The 23,316-nt window shown below is 32.5% G+C and overlaps 1 long non-coding RNA gene across 4 annotated transcripts in view; it reads right to left on the bottom strand.

The window, feature by feature from the left end:
* Window positions 1-23,316, bottom strand: part of LOC105482644 (uncharacterized) — a 90,718-nt gene that overhangs the window by 40,942 nt on the left and 26,460 nt on the right. For all 4 annotated transcript variants that reach the window (XR_011609223.1, XR_987738.2, XR_011609225.1 and 1 more), the window contains 2 exons: window positions 18,055-18,225; window positions 12,824-12,897 (listed from right to left, as the gene is read on the bottom strand). This is a non-coding gene — a long non-coding RNA (uncharacterized lncRNA). The remainder of the gene's footprint in view (window positions 1-12,823; window positions 12,898-18,054; window positions 18,226-23,316) is intronic.

The raw sequence follows: 23,316 nt of genomic DNA, 5'->3' as shown, positions 1-23,316 counted from the left end.
ACACAAATTTGAGATGCACAAATCCATACAAAAGTTGCATGAAACCAAGAGCTGGTCCTTCAAAAATAAATAAATAAATAAATAAATAAATAAATAAATAAACAAGTTCACAGACTGCTAACTAGATTAGCAAATGGAAAAACAGAAAAGATCCAAATACGCACAACCAGAAATGACAAAGTTTACATGACAACCAATAGCACAGAAATACAAAGATCCTCAGACTGTTTTGAACACCTTTATACACATGAATTAGGAAACCTAGAGGAAATGGATAATTTCCTGGAAATACACAAACTCCCAAGATTGAATCAGGAAGAAAGGGAAAACATAAACAGATCATCAACAAGTTCCAAAGTTGAATCAATAATAAAATCTCTGCTATCCAAAAAAAAAATATTGGAACAGATGGATTAGCATCTGAATTCTACCAGACATACAAAGAAGAACTAGTTTCAATGCTACTGAAACATTTGCAAAAAATTGAAGAGGAAGAGCTCTTCCATACCTCATTCTATGAAGGCAGAATTATCATCAGCCTGATACCAAAATCTGGCAGAGACACAACAGTAAAAGAAAACATTAGACCAATAACCCGGATGAACATAGATGCAAAAATTGTCAACAAAATGCTAGCAAACAGAATTCTGAAATAATTCAAAAATTAATTCACTGCAATCAATTTCTGGGATGCAAGTTTGTTTCAACATATGCAAATCAATAAATGTCATTCACCACATAAACAGAATTAAAAATAGAAACCATATGATCATCTTAATAGATACAGAATAAGCTTTTGATAAAATCCAATATTCCCTCGTGATTAAAAACCCTCACAGACTAGGCATTGAAGGAACACACCTTAAAATAGTAAGAGTCATCTATGACAAACCCACAGCCAACATTATACTAAATGGGCAAAAGCTGCAACTATTTTCCTTGAGAACTGCAACAAGATACGTATGACTGCTTTTGCCACTCCTATTCAACATAGTACTAGAAGTCCTAGCCAGAACAATTAGACAACAGAAAGAAATAAAAGTTATCCACGTAGGAAAGGAAGAAGTCAAACTATATTGTTTCACTGGTGATATGATTTATAACTAGAAAACCTTAAAGATTCTGCCAAAAGGCTTCTAGAACTGATAAATGAATTTGGTAAAGTTTCAGATCAATGTACCCAAATCATTAACATTTATATATACCAATAAGTTTTTAGCTGACAGCTGAATCAAAAACACAATTCCATATAACATAGCTACAAAAAAGAAGTACCTAGGAATACAGCTAACCAAGGAGGTGGAAGATCTCTACAACAGAACTATAAAACACTGCTGAAAGAGATCAGTGATGACATAAATAAATGGAAAAGTATTCCATGCTCACTGGAACTGGAAGAATCAATATTGTTAAAATGGCCATAATGCCCAAAGCAATTTATAGGTTCAATGCCATGCCTACCAAAGTACCAACATCATTTTTTTCACAGAAATAGAAAAACCTATTCTAAAATGCATATGGAATAATAAAAGAGCCCAAATAGCCAAAGCAATCCTAAGCAAAAAGAGCAAAGTCAGAGGCATCACATTACCAGACTTCAAACTGTATTATAAGGCAGTTTGAACCTGACTTATAAACTAAAAAAAAATGATACTGGTACAAACACAGACACATAGACCAATGGAACATAATAGAGAACCCAGAAATAAAGCTATACACCTGCAACCATCTGATCTTTAACAAAGTCGATGAAAACTAGCAATGAGGAAAGAACTTCCTATTCAATAACTTGTGTTTGTATAACTGGCTAGCCACATATAAAAGAATGAAACAACTCCTACCTTTCAACATATACAAAAATTAACTCATGATAGATTAAAACTTAAATGTAAGATATCAAGCTATAAAAATCCTAGGTGAAAATCCAGGAAATACCCTTCTCAAAAATGGGCCTTAGGAAATAATTTTCAGCTAAGTCCACAAAAGCAATTTCGACAAAAAGCAAAATTTACAAGTGAGACTGACTTAAACTAAAGAGATTTTGCATGGAAAAAAGAATTCCAACAGAGTATACAGACAGATTACAGAATGGGAGAAAATATTCACAAACTGTACATCTAATAAAGGGCTAATATCCAGAACCTATAAGGAACTTCATCATCAAAAAACAAAAAACAATCCTATTAAAAATGGGCAAAAAACATGAACAGGCACTTCTCAAAAGAAGACATACAAGTGACCAACAAACATGATGAAATGGTCAACATCACTAATCATCAGAGAAATGCAAATCAAAACCACAATGAGACAGCATCTCACACCAATCAGAGTGGCTATTACTAAAAAGTCAAAAAACAACATATGCAAGTGAAGCTATGGAGAAAAGGAAACCCTTATATTATTTTGGTGGGAATGTAAACTATTTCAGCTACTGTGAAAAGTAGTTCGGAGACATCTTAAATAACTTAAGAGAGAGCTATCCTCAGACCCAGCAGTCCCAGTATTGTGTATATACACAAAGGAAAATAAATCATTCAACCAAGTATTTTCATGCACAGTGCTATTCACAATAGCAAAGCCACAGAATCAACCTTCATGCCCATCAAATGGTGGACTGAATAAAGAAAATGTGGTACACATACACCATGGAATACTAAGCAGTCATTAAAAGGTATGAAATCATGTTCTTTGCAGCAACATTGTTGCAGTTGGATGCCATTTTCCTGAGCAAATTAAAGCATGAACAGAAAAACAAACAAACAAACAAACAATCATGTTCTCACTTTCAAGTAGGAGCTAAACATTGAGAGCACATGGATATAAAGGTGAGAACAATAGACACTGGGGGCTATTAGAAGGGAGAGGGAATTGGGGACATGGGCTGAAAAACTGCCTATCCAGTACTAAGCTCACAACCTGGGTGACTAGATTATCTGTACCCCAACCCTCCGCATCATGCAACACACCCATTTAACAAACCTGTACTTGTACACCCTGAATCTAAAATAAAAGTGGAAATTATTTATGAAAAGGTGTCTTCTTGAGAAAAATAGTTATCTTTGGTCTTTTTCATTAAAAGCAATAAACAAACAACTAGTAGCTCCAAATGAATCCTGTATTTATTTATCTTCCTTTTCTTGCCTAGTTGCTGACAATTTTATACTGCTAAGAATTACACACTTCTGTGTTCTCACATACAACCAATTTGTACCACAATAAAGATTTCACATACTAAAATGAGAGAAGATATATATCATCTCAATCTCATTTTTCTTGATAAAACAAAAGATTGCAAACAATGTCTGTTCTCTTTAACTTATGACATGGGACAATTTTAAATATATCATTTCCAACTGCTTGTATATGTTATCCATGAAAGATATGCTTCTCTGTTTATTTTTAAATTTGTATACACTAAAGAATCTGCCAAAAATATTTGTATTACACCTCATATACCTTTCTAGACAATCTAGTTCCTACAAATGCCATTATGGAATTTTCTGAGTTTCTTCCTAGTAATAATACTAGTATTAACTAGTTAGGAAATAAGAAAAAGTAGCTAAAAATTTTAAGAAGTTTGCCTAGGTTTCAAAGTACAGAACGTTCTATTTAACTTAATTGTGAAGCTGTGCAAAGAGGATAATGTAAGTTTCTTAGTTGTATACTTTTAATACACTCAGTGTTTGTATTCTTTAATAATACCAGACCAGATCCCTAAGTGAATATATGCAACAGCAAATTTTCTAGAAAATGTCCTCTATTTATTTACAGTATAAAGTAACTTTTCTTATTAAGTATTGTGAATTAAGGCTAAAATTAATTGTTCTTAAAACAATTTTTCTCAACCACTTCAAACTATTAAACATATCTCAATTAAAGATTATGAATTTCATCCTTTCTGAGCTCTCAACTTGCTTTGCTTTTGCTTTTTGTGTCCTGTATGACTGTTGAACTAAGAACTGTCTAATATTATGCCAACTGTTTTAATATAAAAGAGGCATTTTAAAATGTGAATAGCTTTAGTAAAATAATATAAAACACAGTCATTATTAGAATAAGTGTGCTTGTTCTGAACATGAATAATTTCTGGTACCTGCATAAAATGAATTCAATTTTATTGGTTGAATTTGTAGTTTCAAATATTAAGTCTTACCTGCTTCAAATCACTCCATAACACGGATTCATGGGGATCTTATATGAATTTGAGGTACTGCTCAAATTTATGGTTTCATTTGTATAGGAGGAAAAATATTTTCCTTATCTTAAATAGAAGAAACATCTGTTGGTATGTCAAGTAGTTCATTCATATCCAAAAGAATATTCTTGCCTCAGAACTAAATTTTTAATTATTGGCTAAATATAGTCCTTTCTAGCCTAATTAAAAGATGAGAGTTGTACATATAAAAACAAAGATAATTTCAAAATTAATGAGAATTGTAATATATATTCTACTACAAACAATATTCATAAAGCTCCATGCATCTGCATAATTGGATCCTGGCAGATGAGGTATCTCTTTTTTCAATATCACTAAACATTCTTCAATGAAAGATTTATTTGTAATATTTCTAAATCAAAGATTTTATAAAGCATATATACTATTAGTTTTAAAATTATAGTTTGTGACCTGCCATCAATAGATTAACAAGAAGGTCATTCAAATAACAAAATCCAGCATTTTTTTACATACTGGGTATATCCTCCTTTTACTCTTGGCAACTGGTTGCTCATATATGCAAATAATATTCTATTTCCACTATTAACATTAGTTTATGATTTGTAATTATTAAAACTGCACTCATATTAACTACTGACTTCTATATTTGTTGATAAATATAATACCATTTTCATGTGTACCTTTTTATAGGAAATAAGTATATTGCCTATAAATATACATATTGCCTATAAAATGTAAACATAGCTAATAGAGAGACACACACAGACACAGACACACAAGCTCTCGGGTGCTGCATAATGATGTTTCAGTCAATGACAAACCACATTTAGAATTGTGATCCCCTAAGATTATATACCATATTTTTACTGTACTTTCTCTATGTTTAACTATGTTAAGCTACACAAATTCTTGTTGTGTTACAATGGCCTACAATATTCAGTACAATAGCATGTAGCACAGGTTTGCAGCCTAGGAGCAATAGTCTATACCATATAGTTTAGGTGTGTAGTAGGCTCTACTATCTAGGTTTATGTAAATACACACAATGACAAAATTGCCTAAGGACCATGTATTTCTCAGAATGTATCCTTGTCATTAAGTGATGCATGACTGTGCGTGTGTGTGAGTGTGTAACACAGTCACTAAAATGTTGGTGTATTGGTAGGTTTTATATACACATATATATAAATGTGTATGTATGTATCTTCATGTTTTATATATACACATATAAAGGCATATATAAATGTGTGTGTGTGTGTGTGTGTGTGTGTGTGTGTGTATAAACCTACCAATACACCAACATTCTAGTGTGGTACTGCAGATTAAATAGTGAACAATGGGGCTTCAAATAGGTTTTGGTAGTAGATCAATGAATTAATTCATTAGCACATGAGATGCACTGGTGAAATAGAAAGCTTAGCTAGCCAAACATTGTTCAACAGATTTTTATCACAAAAAGTGAAAATGTAACAAAATGAGTATTAGCCAGTCTCTACAGTTGTCCCAGCCAATAATTCTATAATCTCTTAAGTCTTATACAGTAAGCATAAGGTTTCAGAAATTAGTCTGTAACTTACTTAATAATAAAAAACCCCACAAATCATATAGAATATTTCATGCATATACTTTAAATTTCCTATCATGTAATTACACATGAACATTTTTATCAAAGTTTGTTGTAACATTATTCATATATTTTAGTGAATTAAATAAATAGATTTTTATTATAAACTTTGTGCCTGATCCTGCAAGTGAAAATGCATTTAGTAAATAGCTAAAGTAGAATCTTGATTACAAACTTTACTTTCTGTTTCTCAAAACACCATAGGTTTCTCAAGCAATTGTTTTTCCTCAGCTGGTTTGAAATGATGTGGTGAAAGATGTTATCATATTCATATTTTTTCATATATAAAGCCAGGAGTAATTGACTCTGTTTTGTGGAAGATGATGTATTCACCATCTCTTATTTTGTTACCACCGTCATCTGATGGTTTGTTTTGTGAAAAAGGCAAAGTGCAGCCGTCTCAAATGTGAATTACAGTATAAAGGGTCATAGAGACTTCATCTTGGATAAAATATGTATCTAATAAAGTTGAATAAGACTTTTTTTTAGCTTTCCCTTTGTGTGCTTATGCCCAGGCAGATACCAAATTATAATTCTGGATGGTTATTTAATTTTTTTTTCAGAGAGTATCTCTGATTTTCCCAGTGCAAGAGGTGTACGTTGCTAACACTGGGAGGTGCATCAATTCTGTCAGAATATCAGAGTTGACTTAATATGATTTTTCCCTCACTCTCTCTTCCTCTTTCTTTTAACTTAGGGAAGGCCAAATATTTTCAAATTTAGTTATTCTCCTATTTATGTTTGCCAGAAAAATCAAATGAAAATGCATTGGAAAAACAGAAGAACACCTGAAATAAGAATAGAAAAAAAGATATTATAAATTATCTCCCGGAAAGAACGAACTGGTTAAAATGAATTAACCACCTTGGATTGTAATCTTCACAGCAGTTGAAAGTTGAAAATTTGAAAATTTCTGGTAATCACATCTTAATCTATGTATTTGTAGATATATATCTACATATGTAGGTATATATATTTCTCTCTATATAGATAAATGTTACATATGTAAAATAATATATGATACAATCTAGTATATATTCTGTATAAATAAATGCATATATAAAATTCTAAAAATGTCAATAATACTATTTTTACTCTACATTTTGCAAAATCAAAATAAACGTACTTTCATTAGCAGTAGTTTCTTTGAGGACAGGGACTGCATTATGGCTCAGTGTCTATGTGCATCTAATACTTGACAAACCACTAGTTTCTGAAATGTTTTCTTTTTTTCTTTTTCTTTTTCTTTTTTTTTTTTAAACAGAGTAGAGTCTTGCCCTGTCACTCCGGCTGGAGTGCAGTGGCGCGATCTGGGCTCACTACAACGTCCGCCTCCTGGGTTTAAGCGATTCTCCTGCCTCAGCCTCTCGAGTAGTTGGAACTATAGGCGCGTGCCACAACGCCCGGCTAATTTTTTGTATTTTTAGTACAACCGGTGTTTCACTGTGTTAGCCAGGATGGTCTGGAACTCTTCTTGATCTCATAATTCGCCTGCCTTGGCCTCCTAAAGCGCTGGGATTACAGGCGTCAGCCGACGCGCCTGGCCGAGATGCTTTCTTGGAACGTAAATTTCTCTCTCCTCTATATCCTAATGGCTTCTGTTCTAGTTCAAGAAGTCATCCTTTCTTTACCAGACTGGTGGTTTTGCAGTGACTTTTTAAATGACAGTAAATATACTAAAGTATTACATTAAAAATCCCACTTTCTAGATTCCAGACCTTCAATGGCAGATGGTTACGTTCCTTAACACTATTGGTAAAGTCCTCCAGTAATTGTAGTTTATCTTATCCATTTTTTCAACAAACATTTTTGATATTTTACATGCCAGATAATATGATTACTTTATGACACTTACTGTATTGTAGTAGCATAAACTATACCACAATATTTCACACTTCTATGCCATTCTGTATTTAAGTTGGGGTAAAATTCACATAATATATAATTCACCATTTTGACCATCTTATAGCACACAATTCAATATCTTTTAGTACATTCACAAGGTTGTATGACTATCACACATATCTATTAACAGAACATTTTACCACCTGAAAATGAAACCTCATACCCACTGATAAATCATTCCTCATTCACCACTCTCCCAGGTTCTGGCAACCACTATTATACTTTCTTTCTCTATGGATTTTTCTATTATGGACATTTTATATAAGTGATATGTTACCTCTTGAACCTGGCTTCTTTCACTTAGCATAATGATTTTAAAGTTGGTCCATGTTGTAGTATCAGTACTTTATTACCTTTTATGGCTGAATAATATTCCTTCGTATGTACATGTCATATTTTGTTCATTCATTCTGCAATTGGTAGACACTTGAGTTGTTGTTTCTACTCTTTGCCTTTTATAATGTTCATCTTTCTTTATAAAAACCTTGTCCAACATTGTTTTTAGATCTCTCTTGCATATTTATAAAGGTATAAACATAACTTCCCATGAAGCTTTTCTTTAAACTTGAAAATACTTCTTTTTTCTTATCATGACATTATGTTAAAGTTGCATAATTTTTAGTCTATGAATATGTTATAAAGTTGGGAAATATTTACTTGTCTTGTAATTGCATAATATGTGACATCTATTTATATTTATAGTTTAACCACTTATTTCTAAAATAAAGTAAGGAGACTGAAGTAATTAAGAAACTGATTAGGAAGGTACAACAGCAAAATAAAAGTTGATACATATATATATATATATCAATTTATGATCCATGCAAAACTCTAGTAGGTCAGAGAATTTATTTAAATGATTATTATGTTTTTCACTGTGGTTCAGCAGTTGAGATAGAGAATGTTTTCTTAATATAAATGTCAGGCTATTGGGATTACATATTATTCACAATTTACATGTTTCAAATGCCACAATTCATTGAGTATTTTCTATATGTAAGAAAGCAATAGAAAATATAAAATTTTGCTTTGAGACAGCAACAATAAATAGAGATACTATTTACCAGGAAGGATGTGAGAGAAAATGGAAGAGAATAAAGCTGAAGCCCATAATTTCAAGATGCCTTTACAACTTCAGTTCATGTCATTTAAAAGTACAGTGAGCAATTAAAAAAAATAACATTGTGCATAATTTTAGAAAACATGAAAAAAGCTACACGTGTTTTCTTACTGCAACTTCAATAACGTGCACATAGGAAAAGAAGTTACAAGCTAAGAAAAAATGAGTTTGATAAAATATATGCAGCAATTTTTATGTGTAATTATTTTTAATTTGAGACTATTTCAAATCTTTCTTTTGGTCACTCACCAAGCATTTCCAAAACCGGACTGTTTTCTTGAGCATTTAATAAAGAAAAACAATTTGCTTTTAAATGTGTAAAACATGTTTTCCTGACTGTGTATTCATGCTGTTTCCACAGAAATAAACTTTTCCTTAACTCTGTGTTAACAACAGTGTCTGAACTTGAAATACAATTGATGACATTGCTCTATAATACCTATGAATCTACTACAAAGGTTAATCTCAAGAACTTGAAGATAAATATACATCATTTTATTTCAGTTAATATGCATCATATGTCTCCTGTAAGTCATGTGTCCTGCTATAATAAATGCCCATTCCGGAAATGTATTTGGTCATTGGAATTAAATAGTACTAATTTAAAGGGAGAAAATCAAGCCAAATTCAGATTTCTGAAAGAAAGTGATGGATTCTACTAATAAATTTTTGCTAAATTAAAATTGTTTTCTATTAAGAGAAAAATATTATTACTCTATTATCCTAAGTTAATAGAGCTTGTAAAATTTTCCAAAGGTACTCCCTTTTCAGAACATCCATTACTAAATATTATCATTCATATGGTACTAAAGTTGAAACAATTTACTCTTGACTATATTGCTCTATTAAAAATAAAAGCTTCATGTAAAGTTTTGGCTCTTGATATATACAATGCAAGTTTTCTTTATAAGTGTTCTGGTAACTTGAGGGAAGAATTGACCAAGAAGGTAAATTCCCATACAAAACAGGGAGATGTTAAACCTTTGTCATCCAGGTCTCTTTAGGATAGAATGGAGTATTACTTTGCTGCTGCAGTGTTAAATACAAGTCAAATTAATATGACAAAATCTAAAATCAATTGAAAGCCAAAACCAAGCCTAGAGCCAGGCTCAGAGTTCTTTCATTTAATCTAAATGTTTTGAATATTTATTATGCAACAGTCTTTTTCGGTGGTCTTTAGTCTGAACAAGCACTTGTTAGAGAATTTAAAACTAACACTGTTACCAAAACACCAGGGTTTGGTCTAGGTCCTGTTGCTCACTGCACAGAAAGCCAATCACTAAGATAACAAGTATTGCCAAGCAAGAAGGCTGTCACCAGGTGCTGCAGTGGAGGAGATGGAATCTCAGTCTCCCTGATCGACTAGAACCAGGGGTTTATGTAGCAGAGAAGAAATGTAACAATATGTAAGGAAACAGGAGTTTGGGAGGGGCAATGAAGCAATCAAGGTGAATGAGGCCTCCAGAATCGGATATGGTGATCTGGTTTCAGATCTTTGATCCTTTTTGTGAGAGGCCTGAGGGTTGTTTCCTGGAAGAAGGAACTCAGATAAAACAAATATAAGTTTTAAGCTTTAACAGCAGAAGGGTCCAAAAGCAACATTATTCTTGAAATAGGTTATCTTTGCTAGAAAAATTTTAAAAACTTAATCACTGCTTCATTACCCTAGCCCAAAAGTTATCAACAAAGACATCTATGGGTTTTTTTTTTTTTTCAAGTAACTCTCTCCGTAACTGATATTTTATATTCATGAAAGTAAAGTCCCTAAATATGTCAGCTAATCAGAGGAAAAATTTCAATTCCAGATCCACCTTAATAACAACAACTTGTTTCCCCTTATTTCTTTGCTTCCTTTTCTTTCCTTCCTTTCCTTTCTTCTTTTCTTTCTCTCTTCTTTCCTTCCTTGCTCGTTTCCTTTTTCTTTCTTTATTCTTTTATTTATTTTACTATGTTGTTGTTGAGATGAATGAATGACTTTTCTCAGAGGGACCCTCTTGGTTTAGATCTAAATCCTGTATAACCAAGATGGAGGTAAAACTCTGTTTCTTTAAAGTTGTTTTTGATCTTATATTTAATTTTTTTTTTCTATTTTGTACCACACAAAATGTGGGAATTTGGTGTGTTAAGAATTTTCACATGATATTGAGAGATGAAGCAGGCTGGGCTTCTGGGTCAGGTGGGGAGGAGAACTTTTCTGTCTAGCTAAAGGTTGTAAACACACCAATCAGCACTCTGTGTCTAACTAAAGGTTTGTAAATCCACCAATCAGCACTCTGTAAAAATGCACCAATCAGTACTCCGTGTCTAGCTAAAAGTTTGTAAATACAGCAATCAGCACTCTGTAAAAACACACCAATCAGCACTCTGTGTCTAGGCAAAGATTTGTAAATGCACCAATCAGTGCTTTGTAAAAATGCACCAATCAGCACTCTGTGTCTAGCTAAAGGTTTGTAAACCCACCAATCAGCACTCTGCAAAATGGACCAATCAGCAGGATGTGGGTGGAGACAAATAAGGGAATAAAAGCTGGAACCGAGCCAGGAGTGGCAACCTGCTTGGGTCCCCTTCCACACTGTGGAAGCTTTGTTCTTTCTCTCTTTGCAATAAATCTTGCTGCTGCTCACTCTTTGGGTCCACACTACCTTTATGAACTGTAACACTCACCGTGAAGGTCTGTGGCTTCAGTTCTGAAGTCAGCATGACCATGAACCCACCGGAAGGAAGAAACGCTGAAAGCATCTGAACATCTGAAGGAACAAACTCCGGACACACCATCTTTAAGAACTGTAACATTCACTGTGAGGGTCCGTGGCTTCATTCTTGAAGTCAGTGAGACCAAGAACCCACCAGAAGGAATAAATTCTGGACACAATATGTTCCATTAGCCTTATCAATTATACTACTTACATAATTTAGCCACCTTTTTCCCCTCAAAATGGAAGAGGCTTAGCAATTTTTAATATCTTGCCTAACATTTATCTTCAAGTAGGCAATTTCAATCTGCCCTATCTTTTTCGCTTTGGCAAGCCTTAAAGCTATTACAATAATTACTATTTAGTGCATATATCAGAAATAAATGTCCCCTGTTGATTTAGTAACAGCTGCGAGTATTGAGTACTTTTTTTGTTTGTTTGTTTGTTTGTTTGTTTGTTGAGATGGAATCTTGCTCTGTCGCCCAAACTGGAGTCCAGTGGTGCGAGCTCGGCTCACTGCAAGCTCCACCTCCTGGGTTCATGCCATTCTCCTACCTCAGCCTCCCAAGTAGCTGGGACTACAGGTGCCTGCCACCACACCCAACTAATTTTTTGTATTTTTAGTAGAGATGGGGTTTCACCATGTTAGCCAGGATGGTCTCAATCTCACCTCATGATCTGCCTGCCTCGGCCTCCCAAAGTGCTGGGATCACAGGCGTGAGTCACCCTGTCAGGCTGTATTGAGTACTTTCTGTGAGACATATGGTCTGCTAAATATAGTACTTCTATATAAGTATAAAATTTTCTATTCTTATAATATATGTTTATACTTATATGTGTATACTTATAAAATCCTCTTAGTACCTCTGTGAGGTATCAGTTATTAAAATCTGTTTAAAGATTAGGAGCCTCAGTCACAAAGGGGATAATTTTCTAAATTTTTAAGAAGCAGAAAAAATTGGGGGCCTATATTAAGCTCACATATCTCTAGTTTGAATTTGTATTCAGTTTTATTACTTTCTAGCATCTTGTTTAATTCCTGGCAGATAGTAGGCATTCAAATTAGACCCATCATTCCTCATAGAATCAAGTAAATTGCCTAACACAAAGGACCCCAAAATGGGTGGAGTGGAATGCTTGCTTCATTCTAAGATATTTGTTTAAAAATATTCTGAAGAAAGTATACGGAGATAATTTCTAACTCGTGATGAAAGAAAATACTTCTTTCAAAGCCAGGAAAATTTAAATTTTATTTCTAAATGGAGAAAGGATAATATCCATTTTACCAGAAGTTGGATAATTACCTGACAAAGATGACAGTGATTCTAACTCCCACAAAATGGTTTTTGTTTTCAGAGATCCAAAGAAGACAATTAATCTGCTTAAAAAAAATAAAAAAATTTCAATGTGTTCTGTTGTACTACAACACCACTACTGCTATTTTACATGCAGAAGCTGAAAGATGCCTAATTCATTTTATTCCACTCTATTTTTAAATTTGAGTAAATCTTTTGTATACTCTGATTTTAAAGCCTTCAAATGTTATTAAATATAAAAATTACACAAATACTCTCTTCTGACCAAAGATTACATAGAAAATATGTAGAATTGGCTCTGTAAACAGGAAATCTGTATTCCAAGGACTAATTCCATTGCAGGAAAATGTTTTATATAGTAATAGAATATAAACTTCGGGACCAGGCTAGGATTTGAATTACAGTGTAGGGGATAAATTTGCAGAGGTACTCAGATAATAATAATGCCCTTACTTTGCCAGGCCCTTAGATAAATAGGGTCCAGCCCTCTGAATTTAAAGTGTAACTTTTCTCAGTCACAAGAAATTAGATACTGATCATTACGTACACATCATGGCCTTAATGGTTTCAACATATATGTTCTATTATCAGTAGGCTGCCAGATAAATTGTAGAGCACCCAGTTAAATTTAAATTTCAGATCAACAGTTTACAATTTTTAGTATGTGTCCCCAAATCATTAACACATTGATCTGGATATCCAATCCAGTACTGGGGGAAATATTTATACTAAAAAATTCAGCTGTTGATCTGAAATTCAAATTTAACTGAATACCTTGTATTTTTGTTTGCTAAACCTAGCAACCCTAAATATGATAACCCTTTTTTTTTTTTTTTTTGAGACCGAGTCTCGTTCTGTCACTCAGGCTGGAGTGTAGTGGTGTGATGTTGGCTCACTGCAACCTCTGCCTCCCGGGTTCAAGCAATTCTCCTGCCTGCTGAGGCAGAAAGTATATGGAGATAATTTCTCCGTATACTTTGGGAGTATATTTAATACTCCCAAGTAGCTGAGATTACAGACGCCTTCCACCACACCTAGCTAATTTTTGTATTTTTAGTAGAGACGGGGTTTCACCATGTTCGACAGGCTGGTCTCGAACTGCTGACCTCGTGATCTGCCTGCCTTGGCCTCCCAAAGTGCTGGGATTACAGTCATGAACCACCATGGCCTGGCAGAGAGTTTTTTGTAAAAAGGAATCCAACAGAGTTTTCAGGTAGAGATGAAAAAAATTCAGAGGTTAAGATCTAATATCTTAACATTTAAGTGGCGATATTTTGCCTACAAAACCGAGAGATAAAATATAAACTTTAAATATGAAAGATTGTATAGATTTTTTTTTTCAACTGGACAAAACTTTAAACAAATGCTATTTTCTTTGTGTGTTTATGAGCGTGAGCACACATATGTGCATAAGCGTAATCTTAATATGCTCAATTTCACTTTCTGAAAACATCAGTGCTAACATGAGCTAAGAGAGCATTAAATGTTCAGTCCTGAAAACATTCCAAAAGTAAAGCTGTATCACTTCTTAGAGGATACTAAGAAATCTGTATTTTGAGGTTTAATAATAGTAACTCACAGTTTGCAATATGGAAAAATATATATAAATTATATTTTGACAATTGCTTGCCACTTCAACTTTTAAAACTTATTTTTTCACTATGGAAAATAAGTGTCTATTAATAGTATAATTGTCTTTGATTCAAAGTGAAGAAATTGAGAATGAAACAGATGTCTGCAAAGTAATCCCTACATAGTAGAATTCAAAATCAATATTCAAAAAGGAAATCTTGAAGTTTAAAAAAATATAATAGTCAGCTGGGTGTGGTGGCTCACACCTATAATCCTGACACTTTCGGAGGCCGAGGCGGGTGGATCACGAGGTTAGGAGTTCGAGACCAGCCTGGCCAACATGGTGAAACCCCATCTCTACTAAAGATACAAAAAATTAGCCAGGCATGGTGGCACATGCCTGTAATCCCAGCTACTTGGGAGGCTGATGCAGGAGAATCACTTGAAACCAGGGCAGGTGGAGGTTGCAGTGGGCCGAGATTAGGCCATTGCACTCCAGCCTGGGTGACAGGATGAGATTCCATCTCATAAAAAAAATATATATATACACACAAATATATATATATATATATATATATGTATGTATGTGTGTGTATATATGTTATATATAATAGTCAAAAGATATCTGGCTTACAAATTTAAAAATATAATTTCTAGTATTTATCTCAAAATTGTAAATAAACAAAAATTTTGTTGATGTATACTAACATTGTAATGTGAATAGTTATGAGTTTTATTATCTTTAATTACATATGTTCTATTTCAAATTCAAATTTGACTCCACCTTTAAATGGTAGTTATAGGAAATTTTCAACTGGCGTATTAAAACAACAAAATAATCATACTATGCCGTGATTAATATTCTATAATCAAATGACAAACATTGCTGGAATTGTCTACTATATTACCTATACAGTTTATGTGATGTATAGCTTGTGAATGTCTTTTTAAAAAGGTAATGTGAAATGGGAAATACATATGAGTTTTACTTTGCTCTCAAGAGGAATTTGTTTCTTCTGTAATCTGAGTAAAATTATTTCATATCAAATGTTTATGTTTCTTTAATGAATCTATTTTATTTGGTCACGTATTCAAAGTGTTGAACAAGTATTTTAATGAACATGAGAAAACTGTTGCTTTTCCAATTTATGGCATTGTTATGCATGTGACAGTATCTGGAATTCTGCCACTAAATTGAGCCCATTTGACTTTTCACTATCAAGGTTATGTTTCCTAATTCTAGACTCAAGTGCTTGCACGTAACCCAGATTTTCTACCACATATGGAGATAATTCGTATTTTTTGGAGAATCTAGAAATGATGACCCAATACACTCTCTGACAATGTTCAAACTTTTTTCTAGTCAATTTCAATGCTAATACCTAATTATCTTAAAACCAGGAGATGATTTGGATAAATATCTTGAATAAAGCCTTTTACAAGTTTGTATAATTTAAAAGTTAATTTAATTATTAGAAATTTTGCAGTTGATTAGGGTGCTTAGTCACTTGAAATAAAAAGCAGCATTTCACCAGTGTTTATTTAAAGAAAATCAATTAATTCTGCCAGTTTGTCAGTTGCTTTCTTCTAAGAAGTTTAAGACAACTAACTTGTGAAAAGTTAATATATAAACTAATTGAATTCAAGTTACTAGAAATTTTTAAATTGTAATTTAAAGAATCAGAATTAGCTTCGCAAATTCTGTTACTATTCAGTTCAGAAGCCTGCCCCCATGGCTAGTATCAAACGAATTAATTTTTTCTCTAACTTTCATTTTTGTCCACGCACTGCCACAGCCTTTTCATCATAGCTATGACACAATGATGACAAAATTAGTTTACAGCTGACTTTTTTTTCAGTTCATCAACTCATCAGTGGTTTCATTTTCATCATTTTAATACATAAATACTTTACATAACAGGATAAATCTGATATCACTATACTTCTACTTGAATGCTCAAAAGAAAAAAAAAGGAATTCAGAATATATACATTAAAATGGGTACAAAAATGAGTAAAAAATCTTGAAAGAAGCTAGAGTGGCTACCAATTCAACATTATTCTATGAAACCTTAGCAAATTATTATTTTCTGAGTATTTAAACATCAACTGTCAGATATACTTAATGATAAATGTGACAACGAATGTTTCCTTTTTCAAATATTGGTGTTAATCTTTGATTATATTTTTGCATAAGCATACATTTGGGATTTTTTGGACTGTTTATGTCATTGATTATTTCCCTGAACTTAAAAATAACATCAAAAATATTGATCTTTAATTATACTAAGGAATCAATAGCCATAGAGTATGTAGAGGTGTACTCCAAGATAAAGTTTATAGAATGTATGTTTGTGACTTAGAATGTACTATTTTTATTGAATTTACAATGTTTATTAAGCATCTATTCTGTACAGTACATTCTGTCTTTACTTAGTCTTATGTTAAATAACCACTTCTCTCAAAAAGTAACAAATTAAGAATTACAGCAAAGAATGTATTTGCACAATATGGGTTTTATTAAATAAGAAATGAAATGATTGTTCTTAAATATACCATGAGCATTGTAAAAATATTTATGAAATAAAATAATACATTAAAAATAAAACGAAAGCACCTATATCTCTTTCAGAGATATCTATATTAACATTTCAGTGTACATTCTTATAAGCATTTAGGAGTGCATGTGTTTGTGTGAGTATGTGTGACAAAAGAAGTTTTTGTTTGTTTTGTTTTTGTTTTTGTTTTTTTTTTTTTTGTTTTTTTTCTTTGAGACGGAGTCTCTCTGTGTCGCCCAGGCTGGAGTGCAGTGGCGCGATCTCGGCTCACTGCAAGCTCCACCTCCCGGGTTCACGCCACTCTGCCGCCTCAGCCTCCCGAGCAGCTGGGATTACAGGCGCCCACCACACGCCCGGCTAGTTTTTTGTATTTTTAGTAGAGACGGGGTTTCACCATGTTAGCCAGGATGGTCTTGATCTCCTGACCTCGTGATCCGCCCACCTCGGCCTCCCAAAGTGCTGGGATTACAGGCGGACAAAAGAAGTTTTACAGTCATTTGCTGCATAACAATGTTTTGGTCAATGATGGACCATGTATAGGATAGTGGTCCCATAAAATTATATTACCATATTTTTACTCTACCTTTTATGTTATCATTGCTTTACAGTTGCCTACAGTGGTCCATACAGTAACATGCTGTAAAGGTTTATAGTCTAGAAGCAATAAGCTGTATCATATATCCTAGGTGTGTAGTAGTCTATACCATCTAGGTTTATGTAGATATACTCTGTAATGTCAGCATAATGACAAAATCATCTAATGATGCATTTCTCAGAATACATTCCCAGTGTTAAGTGATGCACAACTATATATTATTTATTCTGCTTTTAATGTAAAAATTTAAAACATTATGCCTAAAATTACCCTGGTTAAACCAACAATGACTAAGGGAGATATGTTAATTTATTATGTGCTGTTTTAGCACTGGTAATTAATGTGGAAATCTAGAACCTTGGAAATTAATTTTAAATTTTTCATGTGCCTTGCATTCATATGATATCTACATACTAATGCTTTGAAAACCACTATCAAAATTTATTTAAATAATCTATTATTGAATAGTCTGTTAAATATTAATTAAGCACTTACTGTAAGTCAAGCATTGTTCTGAATATTGGGGTTGCCTGGGCATGAGAAGTGAGATCAGTTAAGACATAACTGCAACTGTTTAGGAGATATATGATGACAGGAGTAGAGGTGTTGACTAGTGTTTAGGTAATGGGCATATATTTTTTCAAGTACATTCACATATTGAAGAATCTACAATAAAAACACAGATATTTTGTTCTAAGTTCAATACGTTTCTAAAATATATACAGTCTTCTAAACAACATCCCCATCAAGGAAAACTTTATGTCATCCAAAAAGTTCTCTCTCTATTTATGCATGGTGATCACTACTACCCATCTTTCGACAATATAGAAAATTGGTGTTGTGATTTTTGTCATCATAATTCAAATTAGCATTTTCTATACCTGAACCTCATATAAATAGAATCGTATAGCATGCTCTCTTGTATCTGCCGTCAATAACACTATATTGTTTCTGAGATTCATGTATATCATTGTGTGTTACAGAGGATTGTCCCTTTCACTTCAAAGAAGTATCCCATTGTATAAATGTAACACAATTTCTTTATACATTACTTTGGTGATGAACATGTGGGTTTATTTCTACGTCATGGAGTACATGTATGTGTCACTATATGAGAAGGTGCCAAACATTTTTCCAAATTCCTTGTAAAATGTTAGAATGTGAGGTTTTCAGTTGCTACCCATCCCCACTAAAACTTAGTATTCGGTCTTCGTTTTAATGTTTATAATTCTATCGGGAGTGCAATGGTATCACATTGTGGTTTTAATTTGCATTTCCTAGAAGCTAAATTATGTTAAGCACATGTTCATTTGCTTTTAGATATTCATATATATTCAGTGGGCAGAGTTCAGTTTAGTCTTTTGTACATTTTTATTGGATTGTCTCTTTATTGGCTGTTGATTTATAGAAGTTGTTCAACACTATGGATGTAAGTCCTATGTCAGATATATATATCATAAATATTTTCTTCTAGGTGATGCCTTACTTTTTCATTTTTAAGGATGACTTTTGATTAAGTAAAAGATACGAAGTTTTTCATGATCGCTTATTTTTTTTAGTAAATTTATTTTTTAGGAATAATTTTATCTTTACATAAAAACTGCAAAGACAGCTTAGAGAGTTTCTGGATAACCCTCACCCATTAAGACATTAATTTTAATGAATTAATGATGATTAGAAATACCTCATAAGATAACCTCGCCAACCCAAATGTCATAAAATATACTTTATGCTTTATTCCAGAAGCATTAATATTTTAAGATTTTAATTTAAATCCGTGATTTGTCCTGAATTAATTTTGTTAGCATGTGGAGTTTACTTTTTCTAGGCAGAGATCTCATTGTTCCAGCACCATCAGTTGAAATGATATTCTCTTCTGTATTGAATTCTTTGGGACCTCTGATGGATATTGATGATGAATGAATTGCATCAATAAAAGATTTTGGACGGTTCTAACCTTTTAATACTGTTTTCCAATACATAAACATTATATAGTTCTCTAATTTTAAGGTTTTCTTTATTCTGTATCTGCAATTGTACGTCATTTTCAGCATTGAGTTTCTTTTTACACTGTTGGCTAAATTTATTACTAAATATTTTACTTTTATGCTATCAAATTTTGTTTTTTCATGTTTGTTTAAATACAAATTATGTGCCTTAAACTTCATCCTTTTAAAAGTATATTAATTAATTAGTTTTGAAACATGTAAAAAGTCCTGTAGTTATGAACAAAATCAAGAAAATGAATATTTAGATCACTCTCAAAAGATTATTTGAGTCCCTTTGAAGCCAGTTTTCTTCTCCAACCCCCAGCACATAAAAATGGCTCTGCTTATTGTCATTATAGTTTTATATTTTCTAGAGTTTTAATATAACTGGAACCTTAAATTATGTAGCCTATTAAGAATCTTTAGGGAATTAACTATGTTGTTTATGTATTAGCAACTCATTTTCATTACTGAGTTGCATTCCATGGATGTACCATAATTTTTTATTGAGTAGTTGATGGAGACTGGTTTTTAATTACTATGATCAGAACAGTTTGGAAATTTTACATGCATGTATTAGTGGGAACCTTTGCTTTTGTTAGTCTTGGGTAAATACACAGGAATAGTATTGTTGGGTAGTATGATTGGGGTATACTTAACTTTACATATTTTTTTAAACAGACAGTATTTTTCCCAGTTGTTGGTATGGCATTGTTGGTGCATCATTGTTTATGTTAATGTTACCAACAATGAATAAGTTTTCAATTAGGATCACGCTGTGACTTTATTTACATTTCCATGTTGTCTAATGATATTGTGCACCTTTAAATGTGTGTATCAAACATTCATATATCACTTTTTTCCCCATTTTTATTGGATTGCTTCTCTTTTCAATATTGATTGTGATATTTCTTTATTTGACTCAAAAAAGTTCTTTATTAAACACGTTTTGTAAATATTTTTCTTAACTATGTTTTGCAAATATTAGAAAGTTTTAATATTAATAGATCTTATTAATCATTGTTTTTTGTATCTTTTTTGTGTGTCTTGTTTTGAAAATTCCTGTTTAACACAAGGTCAAAATTTTCTCTGATATTTTGTTCTGGAAGTGTTAAAGTTTAAATTCTTAGATTTAGAGTCTTAATATTCATTTTTAGTTAATTTTTGTACATGGTTTGAACTAAGATTGCATGAGTGTTCGTTTATTTAACATATATATGTGAAATATGTGTACGTGTGTATGTATATATGCATACACACGTGTACAAGCATATGTACATATGCGTATATATAATTGCCAGTTTTGAGGACTATGGGTTGAAAGGATTTTTTCGGTGGATTTTCTTGGCATCTTTGATGAATGTCTGTTGACCACACATGCGTGGGTCAATTAATGAACTTCCTATTCTGTTTCCTATGTACCTAAGGACTATAACATACTATTTGATTACTATAGCTTACTAGAAAGTTTTAAATCAATTAGTGGTGGCTCTAATTTTTTTTAAACTGACTATTCTAGTTCTTTTTTTCCACATAAATTTTATGATTATCAATTTCTAAAATAAATTGCTGAGATTTTGACTAGAATTTCATTGAATCTATATGTCACTGGAGATACATTTAAATTGGTATTTAAAAATAATGAATCTTCTGATTTGATAATTTGTAAAATCTGTTAACATATTTTCTCTTCTTTTAATTTCCATTGGCCTATGTTGTAGTTTTCAGTCATAGATCTTACACATATTTTCTTATATTTAATTCTGAGTTCCGTAAGTTCACTAGGCACAAACTGCTAGCCAGCTTTCTCACACTGAGGATATCACCTTTGGGACTTGTCCCATTCAGGACCAAAAACACTTTAATCATTTACCAGAGCCAAAGCAAACCGGGATTTAAGGTTCCAATTAGTGCCAAACTGCTGTATCAAGAGGATACAACAATTATAAACAACTATAAATCCCACACTGGAGAGTTCAGATATATGAAGCAAACATTAGTAGATCCAAAAGGGGAGCTGGAGCGCAATAAAATATCAGTAGGGGACTTCATCAGTCCATTGTTTTCACTCTTAGTAAGAGACAGATGATCCAGGCAGAAAATAGACAAATATCGGAGTTCAACTACACACTAGATCAAATACACCTAACTGACATTTAAAAATCATTTCACCATTCTTTTCATCAGCATATGGAATACATTCTTTCCATGAGTACATGAAACATTCTCCAGAATACACCATATATTATGCCACAAAACAAGGCTCAACAAATTCAAAAATGTAGAAAATATATCAAGTATCTTTTTCAAACACGAAGGAATAAAACTAGAAATCAATAACAACAGAAACCTCAGAAGCTGTACAAACTCATGGAAATTAAGCAGAATAACCCCAAACAACAAATGGGTTGATAAATAAATTAAAAAGAAAATTTAAAAATTAAAAAAAAAATGAAAATGGAAATAACATACCAAAACTATGGGATTCCACAAAAGTAGTAGTGAGAGGGAAGCTTTTAGCAATATACATCTAAATACAAAAAGTAGAAAGACTGCGACTGAAAAACTTAATGCTGTACCTCAAGGAACTAAAAAAGCATTAACAAAAAAAATCAAAATTCATAAAATGAAAGAAAAAATAAAGAGCAGAGTAGAAACAAATGAAATTGGGACTAAGAAAACAATACAGGAGTCAACAAAACAAGAAGTTTGTATTTTGTAAAGATAAACAAAATTGGCAAATTTTGACAGAATAGCAAGAATGAGAGAAGATACAAATAAAATCAGAAACGAAATAGAAGACATAACAACCGAGGCCACAGAAATTCAAAGAATCATTAGATATTATTATGAAGAATTCTACATCAACACATTGGAAAAAAATAGAAGAAATGGATTAATTCCTGGACACACACAATCTACCAAGGTTGAATCATAAAAAAATAGAAAACCTAAACAAACCAATGAAGAGTAATGAGATTGAAACTGTCAGAAAAAGTCTCCCAGCAAAGGAAATCTCATGGCCTCATGGCTTCATTGGTCCATTCTAGCATACTTTTAAAGAAGATTTAATATCAATTATACTCACTCTTTTCAAAAAAAATAAAAAAAGGAAAAGGAGAGAATATTACCAAATTCATCCTATAAGATTAGCATTACCCTGATACCAAAAGCAGACATGTACTCAACAAAAGAATTACAGGCCAGTATCACTGATGAACATGAATGGAAAGGTTCTCAGCAAAATACAAGCAAAGTTAATTAAAAAATGTTTAACAACTCTCCATGATCAAGTGGGATTTACCCAGGGGTACAAGAATATGCAAATCAATAGATATTATACATCACATTAATAGAACCCAAAACAAAAAAACTATATGATCAGTTCAACAGGTGTTGAAGAAGCACTCAATGTAATTCAAGATCTCTTTATGAGAAAAACCCTCAACAAACTGGGTATGGAAGGAACACCCCTCAAAATTATTAGGGCTGTGTATGACAAACCCATAGTGCCTCATCCTGAATAGGGAATAATTGAAGCCTTTTCTCTATGATTTGGAAGAAGGCAAAGATGTCTATTTTTGCCAGTGTTATTAAATATAATACCTGAAGGCCTAGCTAGAGCAATTAGGCAAGAGAAAGAAATGAGGGCAACCAAAACTGAAAAGAAAGAAAAAAAATTATTATTGTTCACAGATGGCATGATCTTGTATTTAGGAAAAGCTAAAGACTCCACTAAAAACTATTGAAACTGATTAGCACATTCAGT

Source organism: Macaca nemestrina, chromosome 1 (genome assembly GCF_043159975.1).
Source record: "Macaca nemestrina isolate mMacNem1 chromosome 1, mMacNem.hap1, whole genome shotgun sequence".
In the NCBI taxonomy this organism is placed as follows: Eukaryota; Metazoa; Chordata; class Mammalia; order Primates; family Cercopithecidae; genus Macaca; species Macaca nemestrina.
This window is presented reverse-complemented; position numbering and strand designations above follow the sequence as displayed.